We start from the raw sequence: 15,001 nt of genomic DNA, 5'->3' as shown, positions 1-15,001 counted from the left end.
TTTAGAGTATATAGTCAAGAAATTACAGGAAGGGATAGATCGGGTGGAAAGATGGGGATTTGAGTGGAGTTTTAGGTTTTCGGTGGAAAAAACTAAAGTTATGTTCTTCACAAATAAGAAAATTAGGGAAGCGAGAAATTTGAAGTTATATGGAGTTAATTTAGAAAGAGTAGAGTGTTTTAGGTTTCTAGGAGTACATTTTGACCCCAAGCTAACATGGAGGGAACATATTGCTAGTGTAGTAAAGAAGTGTAAAAAAGTCATAAATGTAATGAGGTGTCTTGCAGGAGTGGATTGGGGAGCTGATATAGAGTCAATAAAATATATATATATAGCATTAATCCGGTCAAGAATAGATTATGGGTGTGTGGCATATGGGTCAGCAGCTAAGACTGTGTTGGGACAGTTAGATGTTATTCAGGCTCGGGCTCTGAGGATTTGTTTAGGGGCAGTGAAAACAGCACCAGTGTGCGCACTCCAAGTTGAGGCAGGAGAAATGCCGCTGGGGTTAAGGAGAAAACAGCTGATGGCTAATTATTGGATAAATTTAAGGGGACATGGGGTAAGTCATCCGACTAAGGGGGTCTTGGAGGATTGCTGGGAGAGGGGTAAAGGTCAGAAAGGAAGTTTTGGGTGGGTAGGTAGGAAGGTGGCAGAGGAAATGCATATTCATGAGGAAGAGTTTGGGCCAACGGTGTTGTGGCCAGTGAGACCGGCGTGGGCGTTGAAGGAGGCGAGGGTGGACATGGGCATTTTGGAAATAAAGAGCAGGAGTAGACAGGTAGATTTAGTGCAGGAATTTTATAGTCATATGAACAGGGAGTATGGGAACTACGTGCAGATTTTTACAGATGGATCTAAGGATCCACAGACACAGGTAACAGGGGTGGGGGTGGTGATTCCCAGTAAGAGGATAGATATCAGTAAAAGAACATCAGATTATTTAAGTGTTTATGCAGTTGAGTTAGTGGCAATTTTGTTAGCGTTAGAGTGGGTGGAGGAAGGGGTGGAAAATAAAGTAATAATTTGTAGTGATTCAGTGGCAGCGTTAGTAAGTATTAAAAATGGAGCAGGGAAAAGGCATCAAGAGTTAGTATATGAACTGTTGTTTGTTAATTCAAGGTTAGATAGGCAGGGGAAAATTATAAAGTTCATGTGGGTGCCAGCACATGTAGGTATCTCAGGTAATGAGAAAGCAGACAGGGCAGCAAAGGAGGCGATCAGGAGAGAACAGGTGGACATTGACATCAAACTTTCAAAATCAGAGGGGAAGAGCATAGTATGGAGGGAAATAGTTACACAGTGGCAACAGCAGTGGGATAGGGCAATAAAAGGGAGACATCTGCATAGTATACAAAATAAAGTGGGAGTGGTGGGGAATAGTGGGGCTAATAGGAGTGAACAGAGAGTCATAGGTAGATTGAGAATTGGTCATAGCAACTTAAATGGAACACTTAGTTTAATAGGGAAGCATCCAACTGGGCATTGTAGTCAGTGTCAAGTTAGGGAGACAGTGGAGCATGTTCTGATCTCATGCAGGAGATATGAAGCAGAGAGGGTGATCATGATGACTGGACTGCAGAGACTGGGACAAATAGAGGCCAGTGTGAAGGCTATAATGGGATGTGTGGGAGTAGTGGAGGGGAAGAAAATAGTGGTCAGTTTTTTGAGAGGAACTGGACTGTTAAAAAGACTGTAATGGAATAGGAATAGTGGATGTATTAGTCCAGAAGGAGGCGGTAATGCAACATTTTGGATGCCAACCGCCGTAAAACTAAACAGAAGAAGAAGTTTCGGCCAATGAGTCACATCAATAGAATTCAGCGTGTTACATGGGGCGGGGTGCAAAGCTCTGTTTACAACAACCCAAACAGGCGAAACATGGCCGCCAGACAGTGACTCTCTCTCTCGTAACGGGACAAGCCCTTATAACAAAACAACCACTATTGCAATTTGCAATACATGTCCCGCAAGGTTTCTGAGATTAGGGGAAAGTCTGAGCTGGCGTGGGGAGGAGTTGCGGATTTGTTTGGCGTTAACGTTAGCTGTTGTGTGGTGGCTAGCTGGTTGTGGCCTAACTAGCTAGTAGTTCAGCAGGCAGCGGTCCACAAGCTTGTTGTGACCAAAATCCCCGCATTTAAAGCACTTCATACTCCCAGAGCTTGCGTAAACCATAGAGAACCTCATGCATTACTCAAAATGAAACGTCCAGGGTTTGTGTCTCCAAAAGCAACCCGCTAACGTTAAATGCAAGCTAACATAGCTAGCTGCTAGCTAGTACACAAAGAAAGAAGTGAGTGTTAGCTCAGCGCTGCCGCCATTTTGGCCCGAAAATCGTCCCCTTTTGCGTGGTGTCATCGTCATGGGTGTCTCCAAAATGGCGGGTTTCTTGTGTGCGATTGACTCTCTCCAGCGCTTCTTATCAATAAGTTCTTTGGCGGGACATAAACCATAGATTATTCGCCTATTTTCAGATCAACTGTAACAATCAATGAGGGGAAACACACACATCTCTTGTTGAGAACAAAACTTTAGCGTGCTAGCGAGGCCTGCTAGCCACGGTGTGTGTGTGTGTGTGTTTTATTTTTGTTCAGCAGCTCCTGTCTCTTATCAAATCTTTATTCATATTATATCCTATTATTATTATTATATAAATGAAACCTTTATTGCCCCTCAGGGAATTTTCTCTGCACAAGGAGCCCAAAAAGAACATAATAGGCACACATGTAATAATAATTACAATAATCCAGATGAGAAGTGATAAAAGCATGGATACCTCAAAATTAGACCACGCGTACCCCATTTGATAAGATTTTTGCTTTCAGATGTTTTATTACAGAAAGTTTATGAAACCCATCACCTAAACAGTAGGCTATTACATTCTATCATTGTCTTACTTGTGGCCTGTGTCCCAGTGTGTCAGAGTGACAGTTATCAGCTGTTGGGAGTGGTCAATGTAAATGAGGAGCCAATGTTCACTCCCCCTTGGCTGGCTGTCCCAGGTGTGAAAAACTTCTCAAACTTTGAGGGCTTTTTTCTCAGTTCCTGCTTTTCAGATTGTGAACAATCAAATAAGCATATCTCCTTCATTTTTTTTCAGATTACAATGTGTGACACATCATTTGAAAGCTTACAGTCTGCCATTTCAGAATCTGTAAAAATCAGAAAAATGCCCTCGGCCTAATTGAGGGTCAAAAGGCCAGCTGGTGTCACAAATGTCACTGAACACATTTAAAGCAGGCTAGTTTTGGTCCTGAATTACACTGTGGAGATAGTTCCCTGTGAGCTGAGACTGTGGAAAGCCTTCCTGAGCTACTGACGCTGCAGATTTACTATCCATTTGTTTTTAAAGTGTTTCCTAATTATATCCACTTTTTTCTTTTTTCATGGCTTGTTGTGCAGCATAACAAATCATGTGCCATTTTGGAGGATTTATTGATCCAATCACCTTATAGCACCATGTGTGGAAATCAAACCAGTTTTCCTGTCAGTGTTAGTGGGGACCTGCTTTAGACCAGGGCCTCAACAGTACAGTCTGTCAGTAGAAATCATACAATAATGACACAATATAACAATAGCATGTCTTCTTGTGCTTCAGGCTGAGTGTCTGTCAGCTGTCAGAGAGAAGCTGTGAAGCTCTGGCCTCAGTTCTCAGCTCCCAGTCATCTAATCTGAAAGAGCTGGACCTGACTAACAATGACTTCCAAGATTCAGGAGTGAAGCTTCTCTCTTCTGGACTGAGGAGTCCACACTGTAGACTGGAGAGTCTCAGGTCAGGATCACCATTACTGTTTAACAGACCATTTAAATTCTACTCTACATTTGTATGAAAATACCTGAACTCTCATTTTCCTGCTGATGTAATTTTTGAAACCAAAATGCAGCTATACTTTCTCTCCTGCTGAGAAAACATTTCATTATTTCTCTCCACACTGCATCTGTTGGTAAAATCTGAAGCAAAGGACTTGTCAGATTCTGTTAAACTGAGTGCAGAACTGTATGAAAACACAAATATTGGAGACAGTTTTTTGTAATAATGTGACCTGCTCTGATTAAATCAGTCACATTGACCCCGAAACACATTTTGAGTTTTATACACTGTTGGAAAGAGGAGAATGTCTGCTTTCCGGTGATGTCAATTATCAAAATGATCTTTGTTCTCCAAATATTGAGTGAGATGCAGCCCTTTATGTCTTGACTGTTTCCAAACTGTTTTGAGAAAAACGGCCTCAAAGTTTGACAAAGTAAGCTAGTTATACTTGTCACCCTAACTTTATGAGCTGAATTTGAATTTCACAATAATCGCTACAGAGAATGAAAACCAATGGTTTATTTGACTAAAATCTTCTGAAACCCCAAAACAGCCAAAATCAGCATTTTCTTATAAAATCACATTTCTACACCAACAGTGGGCCTGTGCTACATGTGACTGATTTTGTCCGAGCAGGTCACATATAATAAGTGATTTCAGAGCAGTTTATTAATGGGAATATCCAACATGTAGCTGGTTTTAAGAGCTTCCACTGAGAGCTATGATCTCTTTTTTTAGAGGGTTAGGTTTAGGCTCAAAATCAACAATGACAAACTATTAGTGTTCAGTGAAGAAGCTGTATATGTTATTACAAAAATGTTCATATCAGGCGATGTTGAGTTTCATAACTATGCAAAATCACTATTTCTGTAGGTTTCAGTGGTTAATGTTGCTACTGAATAAAAGTTGAAAGAGTCCAATTTAATGTCAAACACATCTTTACTGCCACAATACTCCCCTTAGTTGTAACATGGAGGTTATCCAACACCTGACTGCCTTCAAGACAAGAATATAAAGTAGTGAGCAGGACCAGATGCAGCTGGAGCAGTTTGTAGAGTTTGAATGAGGAGAAAACCTCCTGAAAACTCACATTGAACACGTTGGTGAACACATTCAACAACAGATCCTCCTGGAAGCTTCAGTTGGTGCTCTCGGCTGAAGGCCATTCAGCTGCCAGCTGGCTGCCATGCAAAGAGCTGAACTTTGTGTCCATGAGAAAAACGTTTGTCTACTCATTGAGAATGCTGGCATCGGCAGCCAACATTACTATCTTTCAGATTCTAGCAGGCCCATTTTAAAGTGAGAGTGAAGATACTAGTACCATATGAAACTAGAAGACCTAATGCATCTATTGGTACCAACATGCCATGCTAGCTTGTTGTGAAGAGGGCTAAATTACCCTACAATTTATAATAATATAATAATAAATAAATTCTGTAAATGACTAAAGGAAAATGTTGGTCATGAGGCTGACCAGTTGAGAACCTCTGCGTTTGTGTGTGTGTGTGTGTGTGTGTGTGTGTGTGTGTGTGTGTGCAGGTTGTCAGGCTGTCAGCTCACAGAGGAAGGCTGTGATTATCTGGCCTCAGCTCTGAGCTCCAACCCCTCCCATCTGAGACAGCTGGACTTGAGCTACAATAATCCAGGAGCCTCAGGAGTGAAGCTGCTCTCTGCTGGACTGGAGGATCCACAATGGAGACTGGACTCTCTCAGGTATGGAGAGGTTAACGTCTGCTAGAAGGCTGTGCCAACTTGTGAAAAACTGATGTTTGGTCAGGACCCCTTTTTAACGCACTGGATACCCCTTTTTCCTCATTCTTCAAAACCACGACAGCATAGCAACAACTTGTGTCACGGTTATGTTTAGGCACCTAAAGCAACTGGGTTAATGTTAGAGAAATGGTTTGGGTTAGGCAGTCATAAATAATATTAAATGTAATGTAATGAAATGTACTTACTTTGAACATGCTGGGAATCGAACCCCGGTCTCCAGCATTGAAGAGGAGGGTATATACTCTGCCTGCTCCTCTCTCTCTCTCTCTCTCCTTGCCTGTTCATGCCCATTTTCTCTGTCCAGAGAATAATATTCCTGTATAGAGTCGTTTCCATGTTGCCAGACACTATGACAGTTTGAGTCTCCCAGCAGCAAAACAAGCAATTTTAGTGAACTAGGGGTGTTAATGATTAACCGATAGTCCGTTAACTGCCGTTAAGAACGTAACCGATTAAAATTAATTAACTGTTTTGACTGACAACATTGTTACTTTGTGTCATCAATTCAGTCTTCATAGCTCAGTGTGTTAATTATACCAGTCCAGCAGAGGGCGTACCTCGCCCAGCTAGCGCAACAGAAGGAGTGGTCACGTGAGAAGGTCGTCACACATGCATGAGGAAGTAGGAAGTGAATTGAGCAAACATGAAACAAAACAGATGCTAAAATTAGCCGCAAGCTCACGCTAGCAACAGCATAGAATGATTACACTCTAAAAGTAAATCTGTAAATACTGCGATGCCGTTCTCAAAATTCAACTCCAGGGGCAATTTATGATTCCCCGACGAGCATCGCTCAACGTCACGTTACGTTCCATTATCGCTGGACGCTGATTGTGGACGCTGTCACTCATAAAAGTTATAGCTAAATATTAATACTAGGCTGATTGGAGCAGGCATCGTGCGTGCAGACTAGAGACAATAACACAGAAGCCTTGCTTTATGGTGGAAAAGAAGCGTGGTGGACGGTGAGGGATTTCATGAAGTTTATTGAACCAGGCGATAACGTCCCCCTTTGCTGAAATGACTATTAACTCATTGAGTGCCAATGACGACTAAAGTCGTCAATTGAAAAAGTAACGTTCAGTGCCAATGACGACTAAAGGCGTCAATTGCGTTTTTTGACGGTGGGACGTGGATCTAAGCCTATTACATCTCCTATAAAAATATGGGAGCTATTGAATGTGTATAACCTATTCTACAGACCCATTAGGTGGCGACAGTGCTCTCCAGATTAGAGAAAGTTGAGGGAAAAAAAGCAGAAAAAGCCTGCTTTTCAGTGTCGCGCTGGGTGCACAAGGCTGAGCGCTCCGAAAATAGACTGGGTGCAGTGCACTTTGAAACGCGCAGCAGAAAGCCTATAATCGGACGCAGCTTCATCCCAGCTCACAACCGAAACCCCAGAAACGCAGACGAACGCGAGCCCCATACAGACTCCCCCGACGAGCGGCCGCCATCTGAACGTTGATCCGTGAGGCAGCAGAGCCTGCCATAGCAGCCAGCAGAGACTCACTTGACACACGCAGCAGCCACTGCCAGCCAGCAGAGCGAGCAAAGCCACCAGAGACACTCCCACGGACGAGGAGTTTGGAGTTGAGGGGGGTGTGGGGGCCGTTTATTGAAGGAAATTACTGTTCAGATGTTTCAGGTCAGAAAATATTAGTTTCAGAGTCAGTGATTTGCTTGAAATGCTATATTTCACAAAAGGCTCAATAACTCAGCTTCTAGATAGAAACGCCTGATTTTGCTGTTTTTGACCTATCTTCTCCGGCTGATAATTAAAGAACAGAAAATGATATCAATAAACTGTTTTTTGCTGCTGATACAATAGAGTCTCATCGTTCTTTGTGCGTGTTCGGTGTTTACATAGTAATATCACACAATATTCTGTGGGCCTCGAGAAATCACTGAAAACGCTCTGAAACTCTGGCACTGGGAGGGTCCGTTCTCCAAAAGTGGCTGGCACTCAATGAGTTAAAGACAGGCGGCTGTTCAAAGGAGGTGAGCCTTATTGTTTTTAGGCTAATTATAGTTTTATTATTATTTTCATGCCATAAATGATATGCAGCTATTGTGTGACTGTGAGGTTAAATAGAACTTGAACTGAGAGAAAGACGAGACTTGATATTTTTTTTACGGGGGGGGGGGGGGGGGGGTTGGGGGAGAGAAACAACGTTAACAATTAACCGATTAACTGATTGTTAAGTTGCGCAACTAACGGTTAAGGAAAATGCAGGAAATTCCCATCCCTATAGCGAACGTGGAATGACGGTGCGCAATTGCCCGACTGGGTTACACTGGTAGTTGTTTGACGAGCTGTAAACTAGGCTATCTCGGTGAGTACTCAACCAATAGTTATAACTGTGGCCCGTGCATCTCTACTGCACCATGATATCGGCACAAGATCGTTATCAGACGATAACGATAGCCTTATAATCGGAAATGTAATTTCTGACACGGCAATTATGCTCAAATGCTTGAATTAACGTTGTTGTTGTCGCAAGTGGTACATAGATAGCTCTGTGGAGCCGATGGGAGCTACTATGCGGTTGTGCTAATGATACGAGCTGATATAGCTATGTATTTGCTGCTAAATCCAGCTGTGGATCCTCATTGTAGCTTCATGCTGTTCAGTTCACACAGTTCAGTTATGAAGGAGAGGCTAAATCCAGCTGTGACTCCTCATTGTAGCTTCATGCTGTTCAGTTCACACAGTTCAGTTATGGAGAGAGAAGATTTTGAATGAAACTGAAACGTTCAGCTGTTGATCCTAAATCTGAGAGTGGATTCAGTCGCTTTGAATAGTGTGAACCAGAAGCGGAGTGGACAGCCGCTTGTCACACAGACACACACACACACGCGCGCGCGCACACGCGCACACACACGTGTGTATGCACACACGCACGCACACACACACACACACACACACACACACACACACACACACACACACACGGCCTCTTGTTACATGACGTCAGGCTCCACACTCATTACTAGTTACCTAACTTTATGATGGTTAATTTGGTAACACTTTACAATACTGGTGCAAACATGTGCATGAATGCATGCTTAACTCATGATGAATTAAGCCATTAATTGATGCTTACCGCATCATCAACTAATGAAAGGTATGTTTGATGAACACACCGAGTCATATATGAATTACTATTAATTAAGTAGGCTATGCCTATATCATCATAGTTAATTCCTCATCAACACATACATTAACACACTGTGTTCAATAATACCGTAATTCATGTGTTAATTACCACTATTAATGTCACTTTTCCCCAACCAATCTGCATTTTCCTTCCTTCTTAGCTATGTTTTATTCCTGCTGTAATTTGCCCTGTTTTTAATATGTATTTATGTTCTTATTACGTGAAACTGTTTTTATATGCACTGTAAGGCGACCTTGGGTGTTCTGCAACCGGAACTTTAGCGTTACCAGACCGCAATGTCGATAGCCCACATCAGAACCAGCTGAGCGAGGCGGTGTGCAGCGTGTCAGGGACCGGCTGGATCTAACCTCTCCCAGCCATTACCTCGTTCATCATGGGCATTCCTTCCTCTTCGAAGCTTGGTCCACTGCAGGGACACAGAACATGTGGCCGGTGTTTTGTGCCTATCTTACCGGGTGTCTAAATGCACGACCCAGCAGGCCAGCCACCCCCTACCACTACCCAGGCTAAGAGCCTCTCTCCCGGCCCGACACCCAGGGCAGCCCCCCTACTACCACCACCCATCCAGTCGCCTGCAACCGGGAAATCGATTGAGTTTCCCCCGTTGCATAACGAAGACGGGATGCGCTAGCCACGCTCCTCCTTGTCCGAGCTAGCCTGGTAAACCAGCCCCTGACGTGAACTCACATTTAATTTCCAAATGAAATGTGAGTTCACGTGACGGGCTGGTTTACCAGGCTATGTCCGAGCGACATCTCAGGGGAAACATACTCGACTTCGGGGAAAGAGAGTCTCTATGTTTTACCGGTGCCTAGCTGGCTGGAAAGAGAGGCGTTCGGGGTGCAGCGGAGTCGCCTCTGCTGTTAGTTTGTCAGTGGTGGCGGGGACACAACTGGGCTCAGTGCACGCCCCGGCCGGCCGGCTACGGCGATTTCAGCAGCTGTGCTGTAGTCTATGATACTATCAGTAGGCTATCATTCTGATTACTTGTTACTAGTGTAGTAGTGTAGGCTACGCTATTTTATGGAGGTTCCTCTCGTGGCTGATCGAGTGATTGATGCTTGGTGCTCACGGGTAAACTCAAATTGACAGTAGCCTAAAAGAGGCTTGCCCATGGGTTTACCCAATCTGGCATCCATTTACCCAATCTGGCATCTGAGTGAGCGTGCTATTACTGGGCCACTGTCAAGGTAGCCACGAGAAAACATATTGTTTCCGGCCAAGACTTTCAGAATAAAAGTCGAAATTCATGTTGTAACCAGCTACGCAGTACTGCGCTCTGCGTGCTTTTATTTTTGATGGCAGGCTGAGGCAACGGAAGTAATTGTTTGTGTGCCATGTCTTTCTTGACACTTATTCTCGTGGTCGAGAGCAACTAGCTCAGCTTTGCACAAGGTGGTGGTCGTTTTGCAAATATCAGCAGCCTCCGTGTTCTAATTATTCTACGAAGAGTACAAACTGCAAAGCCTAAGAGTCGGTCACAGTGGCGGTGGCAGTGTCGAATGGATACCAATCGCAAGAGGAACGAGCGGGTTTGTTAGAGTTTCAGGTAGCTAGCCGTAGCAATTTAGCGTTAGCAATTTAGCTAGCTTGTGGTTTAGCTAGCTTGCTTGTTGTGTGTGCGTGCATGGTGGAGACCTGTCGCTACAGTCACGTTGGTTCGGGAAGTGAAGAGCAACACAAGTGAAAAAGGACGAGAGCTGGAAGTTGGAGTTGGACCCGTTGGAGAGATCGAGCAACGCGGGCCGTGGGGATGAGAGGGGAGAGGCCAGACTGTTTCCCCCAAGCTGATACAGACAAGGGGCACTGGAGAGCGAGTCCTTGCTCCAGGGCAGAATGGACATGTTCACAAACTTGATAAATAAATGTGCTTTTATAACTCCAATGATGGTCTTCACTGATTACCTATATATTTTGAATTGTTCTCATGACTGGAATGCATGCAATTGTGTTGCTATACTGTATAAAAGTGATTTCATGATCAGCATCCATCTACATTAGCTAATGATTTGTGAGGATATCATTATGTTGTGACTTTACAATATGTGGCACAAAACTATTAATTAATACATAAGTATGTTGTGACTTTACAATCTGTGGCACATAACTATTAATTCATACATAATGATATAGGCACTTGTGAGGCACAACACTTAACTCATACATATATGTGGTTCTTGGCATATAGAGCCTGCAAGACATACATCCAGTGTTTGATGTCTGTTGGAGATGCACAGTGGATACAACGTCAGAGAATGTGTTGGAGTTGGTCTGGTTCGGGGCTACCAAGGCGGGCTACTACACGCATAGCCTATATCAGAGCAGCAACATCGGAATGATAACTACAGCTGCTGAAAGCCGTACCCGGCTAAGAGGTTCTGAAGGGCTCTCGGCCGGAGGTGTGGGACCCAGGCAAGGTGAGGGGCAGGGCGGGTAGGGGTTGGGTGGTGGTAGCCTGGGTAAACCCAGCCCCCTGTGACCTGCTCTCAGACAGACCCTGCTCACTAGTCAACAGGTCTGAGAGCAGGTCACGTGGGGCTGGGTTTACCCGTGGTAGTAGGGGGGCTGCCCTGGGTGTCGGGCCGGGAGAGCGGCTCTTAGCCTGGGTAGTGGTAGGGGGTGGCTGGCCTGCTGGGTCGTGCATTTAGACACCCGGTAAGATAGGCACAAAACACTGGCCACATGTTCTGTGTCCCTGCAGTGGACCAAGCTTCGAAGAGGAAGGAATGCCCATGATGAACGAGCTAATTGCTGGGAGAGGTTAGATCCAGCCGGTCCCGACACGCTGCACACCGCCTCGCTCAGCTGGTTCTGATGTGGGCTATCGGCATTGCGGTCTGGTAACGCTAAAGTTCCGGTTGCAGAACACCCAAGGTCGCCTTACAGTGCATATAAAAACAGTTTCACGTAATAAGAACATAAATACATATTAAAAACAGGGCAAATTACAGCAGGAATAAAACATAGCTAAGAAGGAAGGAAAATGCAGATTGGTTGGGGAAAAGTGACATTAATAGTGGTAATTAACACATGAATTACGGTATTATTGAACACAGTGTGTTAATGTATGTGTTGATGAGGAATTAACTATGATGATATAGGCATAGCCTACTTAATTAATAGTAATTCATATATGACTCGGTGTGTTCATCAAACATACCTTTCATTAGTTGATGATGCGGTAAGCATCAATTAATGGCTTAATTCATCATGAGTTAAGCATGCATTCATGCACATGTTTGCACCAGTATTGTAAAGTGTTACCGTTAATTTAAAGAGTCTCTCCTCAACACTGCAGCTGCTCCACCAGTTATTTTCTATCAGTCTGTCTCATCAACACTGCAGCTGCTCCTCCAGTTATTTTCTATCAGTCTGTCTCCTCAACACTGCAGCTGCTCCACCAGTTATTATCTATCAGTCTGTCTCCTCAACACTGCAGCTGCTCCACCAGTTATTCTCTATCAGTCTGTCTCCTCAACACTGCAGCTGCTCCACCAGTTATTATCTATCAGTCTGTCTCCTCAATACTGCAGCTGCTCCTCCAGTTATTTTCTATCAGTCTGTCTCCTCAACACTGCAGCTGCTCCTCCAGTTATTTTCTATCAGTCTGTCTCCTCAACACTGCAGCTGCTCCTCCAGTTATTTTCTATCAGTCTGTCTCCTCAATACTGCAGCTGCTCCACCAGTTATTCTCTATCAGTCTGTCTCCTCAACACTGTAGCTGCTCCTCCAGTTATTTTCTATCAGTCTGTCTCCTCAACACTGCAGCTGCTCCACCAGTTATTTTCTATCAGTCTGTCTCCTCAACACTGTAGCTGCTCCTCCAGTTATTTTCTATCAGTCTGTCTCCTCAACACTGCAGCTGCTCCACCAGTTATTTTCTATCAGTCTGTCTCCTCAACACTGCAGCTGCTCCACCAGTTATTTTCTATCAGTCTGTCTCCTCAACACTGCAGCTGCTCCTCCAGTTATTCTCTATCAGTCTGTCTCCTCAACACTGCAGCTGCTCCACCAGTTATTTTCTATCAGTCTGTCTCCTCAACACTGCAGCTGCTCCTCCAGTTATTTTCTATCAGTCTGTCTCCTCAACACTGCAGCTGCTCCACCAGTTATTATCTATCAGTCTGTCTCCTCAACACTGCAGCTGCTCCACCAGTTATCCTCTATCAGTCTGTCTCCTCAACACTGCAGCTGCTCCACCAGTTATTTTCTATCAGTCTGTCTCCTCAACACTGCAGCTGCTCCTCCAGATATTTTCTATCAGTCTGTCTCAACACTGCAGCTGCTCCTCCAGTTATTTTCTATCAGTCTGTCTCCTCAACACTGCAGCTGCTCCACCAGTTATTTTCTATCAGTCTGTCTCCTCAACACTGCAGCTGCTCCACCAGTTATTATCTATCAGTCTGTCTCCTCAACACTGCAGCTGCTCCACCAGTTATCCTCTATCAGTCTGTCTCCTCAACACTGCAGCTGCTCCACCAGTTATTATCTATCAGTCTGTCTCCTCAACACTGCAGCTGCTCCTCCAGTTTTTATCTATCAGTCTGTCTCCTCAACACTGCAGCTGCTCCACCAGTTATTATCTATCAGTCTGTCTCCTCAACACTGCAGCTGCTCCACCAGTTATTAGCTATCAGTCTGTCTCCTCAACACTGCAGCTGCTCCTCCAGTTATTTTCTATCAGTCTGTCTCCTCAACACTGCAGCTGCTCCACCAGTTATTTTCTATCAGTCTGTCTCCTCAACACTGCAGCTGCTCCACCAGTTATTATCTATCAGTCTGTCTACTCAACACTGCAGCTGCTCCACCAGTTATTATCTATCAGTCTGTCTCCTCAACACTGCAGCTGCTCCTCCAGTTATTTTCTATCAGTCTGTCTCCTCAACACTGCAGCTGCTCCACCAGTTATTTTCTATCAGTCTGTCTCCTCAACACTGCAGCTGCTCCACCAGTTATTATCTATCAGTCTGTCTCCTCAACACTGCAGCTGCTCCTCCAGTTATTTTCTATCAGTCTGTCTCCTCAACACTGCAGCTGCTCCTCCAGTTATTTTCTATCAGTCTGTCTCCTCAACACTGCAGCTGCTCCTCCAGTTATTATCTATCAGTCTGTCTCCTCAACACTGCAGCTGCTCCACCAGTTATTCTCTATCAGTCTGTCTCCTCAACACTGCAGCTGCTCCACCAGTTATTATCTATCAGTCTGTCTCCTCAACACTGCAGCTGCTCCACCAGTTATTCTCTATCAGTCTGTCTCCTCAACACTGCAGCTGCTCCACCAGTTATTTTCTATCAGTCTGTCTCCTCAACACTGCAGCTGCTCCACCAGCTATTTTCTATCAGTCTGTCTCCTCAACACTGCAGCTGCTCCACCAGTTAATATCTATCAGTCTGTCTCCTCAACACTGCAGCTGCTCCACCAGTTATTTTCTATCAGTCTGTCTCCTCAACACTGCAGCTGCTCCTCCAGTTATTCTCTATCAGTCTGTCTCCTCAACACTGCAGCTGCTTCACCAGTTATTATCTATCAGTCTGTCTCCTCAACACTGCAGTTGCTCCTCCAGTTATTTTCTATCAGTCTGTCTCCTCAACACTGCAGCTGCTCCTCCAGTTATTTTCTATCAGTCTGTCTCCTCAACACTGCAGCTGCTCCACCAGTTATTCTCTATCAGTCTGTCTCCTCAACACTGCAGCTGCTCCACCAGTTATTTTCTATCAGTCTGTCTCAACACTACAGCTGCTCCTCCAGTTATTTTCTATCAGTCTGTCTCCTCAACACTGCAGCTGCTCCTCCAGTTATTTTCTATCAGTCTGTCTCCTCAACACTGCAGCTGCTCCACCAGTTATTTTCTATCAGTCTGTCTCCTCAACACTGCAGCTGCTCCACCAGTTATTCTCTATCAGTCTGTCTCCTCAACACTGCAGCTGCTCCACCAGTTATTATCTATCAGTCTGTCTCCTCAACACTGCAGCTGCTCCACCAGTTATTCTCTATCAGTCTGTCTCCTCAACACTGCAGCTGCTCCACCAGTTATTTTCTATCAGTCTGTCTCCTCAACACTGCAGCTGCTCCACCAGTTATTTTCTATCAGTCTGTCTCCTCAACACTGCAGCTGCTCCTCCAGTTATTCTCTATCAGTCTGTCTCCTCAACACTGCAGCTGCTTCACCAGTTATTATCTATCAGTCTGTCTCCTCAACACTGCAGTTGCTCCTCCAGTTATTTTCTATCAGTCTGTC

General features: G+C 44.6%; 1 protein-coding gene across 1 annotated transcript in view; it reads left to right on the top strand.

Moving 5' to 3' along the window:
- LOC310791534 (NACHT, LRR and PYD domains-containing protein 3-like) overlaps nt 1–15,001 on the top strand; it is a gene marked incomplete at its 5' end in the record, with an annotated part of 89,673 nt that overhangs the window by 63,974 nt on the left and 10,698 nt on the right. The gene's annotated exons all lie outside the window — the stretch shown is intronic.

Source organism: Poromitra crassiceps (assembly GCF_964638095.1).
Source record: "Poromitra crassiceps genome assembly, chromosome: 16".
NCBI lineage: Eukaryota > Metazoa > Chordata > Actinopteri > Beryciformes > Melamphaidae > Poromitra > Poromitra crassiceps.
Note: the sequence above shows the minus strand (reverse complement) of the source record. Positions and strands in the feature narration are given on the sequence as shown.